The sequence below is a fragment of the Panthera uncia genome, unplaced genomic scaffold (genome assembly GCF_023721935.1).
Source record: "Panthera uncia isolate 11264 unplaced genomic scaffold, Puncia_PCG_1.0 HiC_scaffold_1390, whole genome shotgun sequence".
Taxonomy (NCBI): Eukaryota; Metazoa; Chordata; class Mammalia; order Carnivora; family Felidae; genus Panthera; species Panthera uncia.
This window is the reverse complement of record NW_026058020.1, coordinates 81,806-91,290: the sequence shown is the minus strand read 5'-3', so window position 1 is coordinate 91,290 and position 9,485 is coordinate 81,806. Positions and strand designations below refer to the sequence as shown.

At 42.7% G+C, this 9,485-nt stretch overlaps 1 pseudogene; it reads right to left on the bottom strand.

Annotated features, from left to right (window-relative positions):
- Positions 1 to 7,930: 7,930 nt before the first annotated feature.
- Positions 7,931 to 8,556, bottom strand: LOC125916998 (ataxin-7-like protein 3B; annotated as a pseudogene).
- Between the last annotated feature and the right edge of the window lie 929 nt (positions 8,557 to 9,485).

Genomic DNA, 9,485 nt, shown 5'->3' with positions numbered 1-9,485 from the left:
TCTCTCTCTCTCTCTCTCTCTCTCTCTCTCTCTCTCTCTCTCTCTCTCCCTCTCTGCCCTTCCCCCACTCATGCCCCCCACTCAAAATAAATAAACTTAGAAAAAAGTCTCCAGTTAGAGAATCCCTCTATGTATGACCTATAGATAGCAATATCCATGGCTAGATCCTACCATGTGCAGTCAAAATTCTGATTCCCAGAGGGGACAAAAAGAGGAGAAAACCTTGTTTTTAGTATGAGTGCAATATATCAAACACAAACTTCCTGACAACTCTGAGGATGCTCAGAGTTCTTGCCTGTGAAATTGCTTGAAAGCTAGATTCTGGATAGGTGAATTTATAGCAACGTATGTCCCAGATTTTTGAGGACAGCCCAGATTTCAAATATCCTATCCTGTTGTAACTATAAGTATGCTTATAAATGTGTGCTCTTGTGTATCCCAATTTGGATAGAGGGGAAAATATGGGCGTGATACAAGTGATACTTTCTTGGCCTTTATGATAAGGATAAATACCAGAAGGAAGTTATGCTGGAGATTAGAGGGATAACAGTGCTCAGAGTATTCCTAAAGAGTATTCCTTGGTAACAAGGTGTAAAAAAGCCATCTTTGGTGTGAAAGAGGCTGGGAGGTACTCTTGCAAAATTAAGTATGTTTTTGTGCCATTTGGGGATAATAGGAAAGTCCAAGGGAGAGAAGTTTGGGAACAAAATTGGGAAAGGCCGCTTCTAGTGAAGGTCAGCTGTGTTCCCATTGAAGAGGAAAAGGCTGAAAAGTTGAGAAAACCAGGACGGAGAGATCTTGAAAGAAAGTTATACAAACGCTCAGAGGAGAAAGAAGGAGGGAAGGAGGGAAAGAGAGAGAGAGAGAGAGAGAGAGAGAGAGAGAGAGAGAGAGAGAATAGCATTAAAAGAGAAACTTACAGAAAATCTTGAAAGACAGACTCAGGCAGGTGGGAGGAAAGGAAGAAAGGCTAGGAAGAACCAGAGCGGAAGAGTGAGGTTGGAGTAGGGGGTGGGGGAGCTAGAGCAAGCAAGCAGGCAAGGGCAAGAGAGACAAATGGGAAACCTGAAGTTTCTCTCAAGGTTGTGAAAGTCTGGGGGAGAGTTGGGAGAGATCTAAGGCTGGGAAAAGATTTTGGAACTGGACCAAGGGCTGTGCAAACAAGAAAACTCAAAGCTGCATTTGCTGTCTGCTAGAACTGGTGATCCCTCGAGGGATCCCCTAGAGAGCCTAGCCCCCCTCAAAGCTGTAAAGTGATCTTGGGTGATACTCTCTGGGGAATTGTGGAAACCCAGACAGATGTTTTGTTGATGTCGTCTAACCTTCAGGAAACCTCTCTCTAAAACATTGCTGGCTTGCAAGATGGGGGTACTTAGTAGTTTAAAAGTGTGTTTCTCAGGTTCTTGGGAAACATCAAAGTGAGTGAAGTGTGGAAGTCCCTGCTTCTCCCTAAATCTGGGACTTCTATGCTACCAGACAGTATTTATTTTTTGAAGGAAAATACTTTTGTAGATTACTATAGCCTTTGCTCAGAGATTCTGAAAAGACTGGGGTTTTTTTGGCAAGGGGAGGTGGGTGGCAGAGAGAGAAAGCACGTGTGCTCCCGAACACGAGTAGGGGATGGGTAGAGAGAGAAAGGGAGGGAATCCCAAGCAGGGATGCCCTGATGTGGGGCCCAAACTCAAGAACCGTGAGATCATTACTTGAGCCAAAATCAAGAGTTGGATGCTTAACTGACTGAGGTACCCAGTCACCGCTAGCACCTCTCTTATGTAATATTTTGGAGCTGCTAAAATTATATTTACAAAGAATTCTTAGTGATGTGGAGAAATACTTAAGATAAAACATCAAGTAGACATGCCTGGGTGGCTCACATCGGTTAAGCATTTGGCTCTTGATTTTGGCTCAGGTCATGATCTTTCAGTTCTTGAAAGCCTGATCCGGCTCTGTGCTGACAGTGCTGGGCCTGCTTGGGATTCTCTCCCTCCCTCTCTTTCTGCCCCTCACCTGCTTATGGTCTCTGTGTCTCTCTCTCAAAATAAATAAACTTAAAAAAAAAAAAGTCAGTATTCTAAAAAATGCTAAAGGCAGCACATAGGTCTTCACCTTAGGTAGTGATCTCAGGGTTCGTGGGTTTGAGCCCCATGTTGGGCTCTGGTCTGACAGCTCAGAGCCTGTAGCCTATTTTGGATTCTGTGTCTCCCTCTCTGTCTGCCCCTTCTCTGCTTGTGCTCTGTCTCTTTCTCTCTCAAAAATAAACATTTTTTAAAAAATTTTATTTATTTACTTATGTTTTATATTTATATCTAAGTCAGTTAGCATATAGTGCAATAATGATTTCAGGAGCAGATTCCAGTGATTCATCCCATATGTATAACACCTGGTGCTCTTCCCAACAAGTATCTTCCTTAATTCCCCTTACCCATTTAGCCCATCCCCACCCCCACCCCCAACCACTCCAGCAACCCTCAGTTTGTTCTCTGTATTTAAGAGTCTCTTATGTTTTGTCCCCTTCCCTGTTTTTATATTATTTTTGCTTCCCTTCCGTTATGTTCATCTGTTTTGTATCTTAAATTCCACATATGAGTGAAGTCATATATTTGTCTGTCTCTGACTGACTCATTTCGTTTAGCATAATACCCTGTAGTTCCATCCATTTAGTTGTAATGGCAAGATTTCATTCTATTTGATTGCCAACTAATACTCCATTGTGTATATATACCACATCTTCATTATCCATTCATTTGTCGATGGACATTTGGGATCTTTCCATACTTTGGCTATTGTTGATAATGCTGCTATAAACATTGGGGGGTGCATGTGCCACTTCGAATTAGTATTTTTGTATCCTTTGGATAAATACCTAGTAGTGCAATTGCTGAGCCATAGGGTAGTTCTATTTTTAATTTTTCGAGGAACCTCCACACTATTTTCCAGAGTGGCTGCACCAGTTTGCATTCCCACCAGCAATGCAAAAGAGATCCTCTTTCTCTGCCTCCTCCCCAACATCTGTTGCCTGAGTTATTAATTTTAGCCATTCTGACTGGTGTGAGGTGGTATTTCATTGTGGTTTTGATTTGTATTTCCCTGATGATGAGTGATGTTGAGCATCTTTTCATGTGTCTGTTAGCCATCTGGATGTCTTCTTTGGAAAAGTGTCTGTTCATGTCTTTTGCCCATTTCTTCACTGGATTATTTGTTTTTTGGGTGTTCAGTTTGATAGGTTCTTTATAGATTTTGGATACTAACCCTTTATCTACTAAGTTTTTGCAAATATCTTCTCCCATTCTGTTGGTTGCCTTTTAGTTTAGCTGATTGTCTCCTTCACTGTGCAGAAGCTTTTTATCTTGATGAGGTCCCTATTTTTGCTTTTGTTTCCCTTGCCTCTGGAGACTTGTATGGTAAGAAGTTGCTGTGGCTGAGGTCAAAGAAGTTTTTGCCTGCTTTCTCCTCGAGGATTTTGATGGCTTCCTGTCTCACATTTAGGTCTTTCATCCATTTTGAGTTTATTTTTGTGTATGGTGTAAGAAAGTGGTCCAAGTTCATTTTTCTGCATGCTGCTGTCAAGTTTTCCTAGCACCGTTTGCTGAAGAGACTTTCTTTATTCCATTGGATATTCTTTCCTGCTTTGTCAAAGTCCGGGATTGTGATGCCTCCAGCTTTGGTTTTCTTTTTCAGGATTGCTTTGGCTATTCAGGGTCTTTTCTGGTTCCACACAACTTTTAGGATTGTTTGTTCTATGTCTGTGAAGAATGCTGGTGTTATTTTGATAAGGATTGCATTGAATATGTAGATCGCTTTGGGTAGTATCAACATTTTAACAATATTTGTTCTTCCAATCCATGAGCATGGAATATTTTTCCTTTTTTGTGTGTGTCTTCTTCAATTTGTTTCATAAGCTTTCTATAGTTTTCAGTGTGTAAATTTTTCACCTCTTTGGTTAGGTTTATTCCTAGGTATTTTATGGTTTTTGGTGCAATTGTAAATGGGATTGATTCCTTGATTTCTCTTTCTGTTGCTTCATTGTTGGTGTATAGAATGCAACTGATTTCTGTGCGACTTTGCTGAATTCATGGATCAGTTCTAGCAGTTTTTTGGTGGAATCTTTTGGGTTTTCCATATAGAGTAGTATGTCATCTGCGAAAAGTGACAGGTTGACTTCCTCCTTGCTGATTTGGATGCCTTTTATTCCTTTGTGTTGTCTGATTGCTGAGACTAGGACTTCCAGTACTATGTTGAACAACAGTGGTGAGAATGGACATCCCTATCATTTTTCTGACCTTAGGGGGAAAACTCTCAGTTTTTCCCCATTGAAGAAAAAAAAACATTAAAAAACTTTTTTAATAAAATTCTAAAGGAAATAAAAAAATTATTAAAAGGAATGCAATAAAACTTTTATTTTTATTTATGTATTTATTTATTTTTTTAACTATTAAAAATTTTTTATTAGTACTTTTACCAAAGGGGAGATGCAGTTTATTTACACCAGCAGCCATAGGGGCAAGGGGAATAGACAGTTAGTTAGCAATCTGTATAGGATCAACTACTTATGCAAAAATAATAATCTCCAAAATGAAGGACAGTGGAGAGTTTCACAACACTTCCCCAATGGTTCCAGGATGTGATTATGCCAGGCAATGGCCCCTGGATATGCGGTGGTGGGAACTAATGTATGGAAGAAAAAGTCACAAACTACAAAAATTTGTAAAGAACCCCCTTTCCCCCCATGCACGTGTGTGCGCGCGCACACACACACACACACACACACACATTCAGATACATAATAGAATCACAGGGTGATCACTATACTGAGGAAGGAAGGATAGGAATTCTGCTATTAGAGGGAACATGGGTAGGGAAAGGGCAAGTTCCTAACCACTGTAAACTACATGGTGGGGAACATTCACTCCCCAGAGAAGAAAGGAGTTAGTTTGTCCCCCTCAGGGAACCTGTTCTACCTAGCCCACCTCTTACCCATCCAGGACAGGCCTAGGACTATATTGCCCTAGTAATGGGAGGGCAAAAGCCAAAAACAATAAATAAGAGGGAGTTAATATGAGCCAATGATTTTTCAAAATTATTTCTACTTCTTCTTCCTCTAACCAAGAGACCAGAAAGGAATCAGTAATATCACAATCAGAGCTCCCTCTCTGAAGGAAGAGTGGACCATGACCTTACTTTCAGCTTGTTTCCCAGACATTATTTGGAAGTAGGCCAAATTTACTTGGACTCTCCTTTTCCTCTGTATCTCCTTAGAAGGATATGTCTATAAAGTCAAGGGCAGAACACCCAAAATTATTTTAGCTCTTGCCAAGGTTTACCTTTCTAAGAAGTGATCACAATTCTTGGATTGACAGACCAGTCTGTAATTACACCTCAACCCTGACCTGGACAATTTTAGGGGGAGAATACAATAATAGACAGTCTTGAGGCCTATTACTATGGTTCCCTTAAAGTCTATATGTAACACTAATTAGTCCATATAGTCCAAACAGTTCCTTCTCAGGTAAGGAAGGATACATGCCCAGGGGTTAGAGAAAATAGATTAGTACCCACTCCATCCCTGTGTGTGTCATTCAGCCTTTCCTGGTCTTCTACTTAGGTCCTAAGAGACAGTATCCAAATGGAGGTGGGAAGATGTAATTCCTTATGAAGTAAGACACAGCAGGAAGGCATCTAGCAAGGCAGTCCTATAGGAACAATGCTTATGCATGATACTGCCTTTCATACACAAAAAATTATGTTCTCTCCCCATCTTTATTTTTTAAAGAATTTTTAAAAATGTTTATTTATTTATTTTGAGAGAGAGAGAGCACACAAGTGAGGGAGAGGGGCACAAGTGAGGTGGGGGGAGCACAAGCGGGGTGGGGGTAGGGGGAGAGAGAGAGAGAAAGACAGAGAGAGGAGAGAGAGAATCCCAAGCAAGATCCATGCTGCCAGTGCAGAGCCTGAGTCAGGGCCCGATCCCACGGACTGTGAGACCACCACTGGAGCCAAAAGCTGAAGGAAGGAATCAAGGGTTAGAGGTTGAACCTGCTGGGCCACTCAGGCACCCTGGTTGTCTCCCCATCTTGATCCCAACAGAGGAACCTACCAGCAAGATTCTTCTCTGGATCTCCTAAAAGAACAAGGGTGGGGGCGGGGAACAAGAAAAAGAAAAACTTAAAAGAAGCTAAGGAAAGGGAAACTGGGCAGGCTTCAGAAGCAGGAGCATCAAGAGAGATGAATTGAAATTGGTCAGTATGAAAGCAGGGTGGCAGGCAGTACCTGGGTCATGAGCTACACCAGATGGGCAGTGGAGCAGGGGACATGGGGCCAAGCCAGACAGACGAGGCTGGGCCCCTTACTGGGGCACAGAATGAGGTTTAAGAAAACATTTCAAATAAGGCAGCACTGTTCCCGCTCACTTTGGGACTCTCACACCTCTACACTTCATAAACCCTCAATCAGGAAGTAAAGTGGAAGGTAGTTTTGATATGTGGCTCACATTTCCCATCCTTGCCTATCCCATTACCTGACTTCTGACAACAAAAGGACAGCTCTTGTCGAGAATGTTCAAAAGGGACTGAATAGAAAGGGGCTGCCCCTCATGAGGGACAACAGGTGGTGGCAGTCTGTATATTCACCATAACAGAGCTTCGACTGCCCAACCCAAGGAACAGGGACATTCAGTAGGATACTGCCATCAGATGAGAGACCCAGCCTTGGTCCTTGGCTCCTAGTACTAACCTATTAACATTGAGGGCAATTGGAAGAGGTCCCTTCTGGGCTCAGCTTTCAAACCACAGTCTCTACAGCCATTATGCTCGTCTATAATTCAGGCCTGCCCCTGGCATGGAAGGCAGGTAGTGACCTGGCATAATGACCAAATCAGACACATGGACTGGCTAGGTAACTAACAACCCAGAGTAGGAAAATGACTGCCCCACCAAACTGTTGTTCACAGCATAATATATCCAGATATGATCTTGCAGTTTAAGAGATGGTACATAGTTGTAGAAGCTCCTGCTACCTCTTCAGGGGATCATAACTGAATCCTCAACCTGCCTAGATAACCAAGTTGTCCATTTGCCAAGCCTATGCTACCAGGTGGGGTGCAAGACAAAGGGCTCTGTTCAGCAAATTTGCCCTTGTCCCCAAGTCTGTTCAAGTCACTATAAATGCTAGATATTTTGGAAACTGGTAGCATTGTCCTTTTCTTCTTGTTGGAGCCAAGATCACAGAGCTTTGCTTATCAGATTCAGTTGTAATTCTTTTTCTTGGTTTCCCAAATTGGAACTGTTAATATCCAGATCTCTCACCTGACTTGCATTTGTCTTGAGGAAGTCCAAATCAGGCTCAGAGATCAGAGGAGCAGTCCCACTGAGGCCCAATGATAAAGGCCTGACCATCAGCCACGTTCATCTATCAGTTATCCAGAAAGCCCTGACATCAGATAGATAGAAAGCCTGAGGAACCAAAGGATTTATACACTGGGCACACAGATGCTCACCTGTGCATGGGAGACAATAGATCTTGTGCACTTCCTTGTGTGGAGATTACCTGCATGGTATGGTGTCGGGATGCACAGCTCCCCCTGCCCAGGGTTTCAAAGCTGATTCCAGGTAATATAAAAGGATCAAAATTCCTAAATTGTCCACTTGGGTTTTTTTTCTTTTTTAGGTTTACTTATTTTGAGTGACAGAGAGAGAGAGAGAGAGAGAGAGAGTGAGTAGGGGAGGAGCAGACAGAAAGAGAGGGAGAGAGAATCCCAAGCAGGCTCTGCACTGTCAATAGGGGCCTATGTGGGGACCCATGCGGGGCTCGACCTTATGAACCGTGAGATCATGATCTCAGTCTGCTGTTTAACTGACTAAGCCACCCAGGTACCCCTCCACTTTGGGTTTTTAAAGGCTGGAATCTTCAATGGGAAATTGGAATTTTTGTCCGATTTTTTTTTTTTTCTTTTTCTACTTAGATACCTAACTTCTCCAAACCACAGGACCGGTCTATGTTATTGTCCTGGTCACCCTCTGACTCTCTCATGGTGCAGCTACTAGAATTCTCTGGGTGAGCGTTGCAGCTGCTGATCGGGCCCATTCCCAGATTCTCCAGGAAGGGAGCAAAGCTGGAGGCTGGAGGCTGCACGCTCCTTTATCTTCTACTGGCTGAGTGCCAAAATCCTTCATGCTTCCAGTTTCTTCAAACTCTGGGTAGAAGTAGTCACACTTGACTGCCCGGTGTACCTCAAAGCAGAGGCCCAAACAAGAATCCTCTATTAGGTCTACATATATCTCCTGAGCAATGGCTTCTAGCTTGTTGGTATCTCGGTTAGACAAAGAACTGTCCTTCATTTTAATTTCTAAGCAACTGTGGAGAAGGTGCTCATATTACAGCAGCACCGGCAGGCAGCAGCGTGTAGGGCTCCTCCAGCTACACTACGCCTAGAGGCTGTCAGAGCCGAGTCCTCAGGTGGCAGGGGCCCAGGCAGAGCAGCAGAGGCAGCAGCCAGCAGGACTGCTCCTGAACCTCAAGTCCTTTAGCTTCTTCTGGTGTCCCCTGGGTCTGGGACTTTGAGCTGGGGCTGGCCCAGGATTCAACACCAGACAGTCTCTGTGCAGCCACAGCCCGACCCCCCTAAAACTTTTTTTTTAAATATTATTTTTGATTTTCATTTTATTAAAAATAAAGCAGCCTTTGAAAACACAAGTAGTCACGTGAGAAATGCTTATGATTTAAGGCTATGTGCAAAAGGGGCCAAAATAATTAAGATTACAACTATTTAGGCCAACATTGTAAGCAACGATATAGAGTGGTGCCCAGAAAAAGGACTTTCCTATAGATACTGCTTTCTTGCAAAGGCTAGCTCTTGAACTTCTCATCCTTTGCACTCTTGCCCCTTACTTCCTCTTCAGCCTTTTGCTGAACAGAGCCCTTTGTCTTGCACCCCACCTGGTGGCATAGGCTTGGCAAATGGACAAAGTGGAGCTCAAACTCACCACCCCAAGATCAAGAGTTGCGTGCTCCACCAACTGAGCCAGCCAGATGCCCCTACTTCCTCTTTTTAGACATGTATTTCTGACTTGGTTTTCATTTAGATTCTGCCTTGCTCCGGCCAAAACATACTCAGAGACTACTTTTGGCAATGCCTCTCCATATCTGACCTAGCCCCCGGTACTCTCCTATCAGCATAAGCCAGCTGCCTTATCTTGAAGAGCTAACTGTTTAAAAAAAAAAAAGAGACATAGGAAATTCAGTATATCAAAATGCTAATAATACTGTGGTGGATTTATTGGTAGTTTATGCCACTTTTTTTTAGGCTTGAAATTTTACAATGTGGTTATGATAGATCTATAACAAAAATATTTGAAGTTTGAATTAAACTCACTCTCTGTGCTTTCACAGGTAATTTTTGAATTCTCTTCCTTTTCATGATTTTCATGATTCTCTTCCTTTCGATGTCATAAAATTGATATCCCTTTAGACAAGAAGATACAGGGTCTGAG